Raw genomic sequence first — 1,269 nt, 5'->3', positions numbered from 1 at the left:
AGGTACAGACAGCATTTCTTTAATCCTATCTATTTTGTAATATAATTCATTCTACTTTCACAATCCCTCCTTTTGGTCACGCTTCGCCATGACCAACGATGGACTGGGTTCCACATATTAACCGTTCTTTATCTTTTTGTTCATCAGCAATATTTAAAATCATCATATTAGTTCTCTGTTTTGGGGCAGTCACCTGGGTGGCATATTTTATACAATTTTGGATACAACAGGAGATTAACTGAAAACATACAAAAATCACTAGGATTCCAAACAGGATAATCAGGGCTCCCTGAAACAACCAGTTTCCTAGGCCAGAGAAATTGAACAGGTTGCTTAGCCACTTCCATAAAGAACTCGGCTCTTCATGGGGAAGATATGCGATTTGTTCTAAGTGGCTAGCGCGATCTATTACCTCATTGGTATTGTCAGGTATATACACACAACATTCTTTTCCAATGAGTGCACAGGTCCCTCCTTTGGCCGCCAGCACTATGTCCAATGCCTGACGGTTTTGAAGGGCCACCTGTCGGATCGCCTCTGTTTCTTTGGCCAGAGTTTTTAAACTCTCTCCGGTTTCATTTGCCATTATTTCAACTACTGCTTGTAACCTCAGGAGCCTTTTTGCATGGTGTATTACTCCCCCAAGTGGGATAAGGGAACCGCCAATGGCATCTTCCCAGGTTAAGGGGCTTATGTTATTTATATACCATTGGGCATCTGGTAAGTCCCTTCTTTTTCGCCTGAAATTACGGAGGCGTTCTTGCGGGAAGGAACCTAGCACTCGGAATTGTGGGAAGAGTTGGGCGGGATAACAGATACCTGACCAGTTAGCTGGTAATGCAGTATAAGCTTTGGTTCCACAAACCCAATGATGGCCTATTAAGGCCGGGAAGGGTCGATTGCATCCATTTATTACATAGGTGTCTACAAATGAGGAGTAATATCCTCCAAAGGGGACAGGGTAATTCTCCTTACGAGGAGTGGTAGTGTTTGTATGGCATTGAAAGATTGTATTATTTTTACTAAGATTACTGTAAGGGGAACATGAGATTGATTTTTCTGTTTGATCCCAGGTTGAGAAAAAATTCATATCCCCATACCCAGCCCGCCACTCTTTAGTTTTGTTTGAATAATCCCATACACCATTGGCCACGATATGCTGAAGGCAACGGCTTTTTCCCAGATCCAGCCCTGTCCCATTACACACCCAACACCAGTGACCCTTTCCCTCCACCACACTTATCCAGTTAGTTACATTTATTCCCACTG

Source organism: Mauremys reevesii, linkage group 17, assembly GCF_016161935.1.
Source record: "Mauremys reevesii isolate NIE-2019 linkage group 17, ASM1616193v1, whole genome shotgun sequence".
Taxonomy (NCBI): Eukaryota; Metazoa; Chordata; order Testudines; family Geoemydidae; genus Mauremys; species Mauremys reevesii.
Note: the sequence above shows the minus strand (reverse complement) of the source record.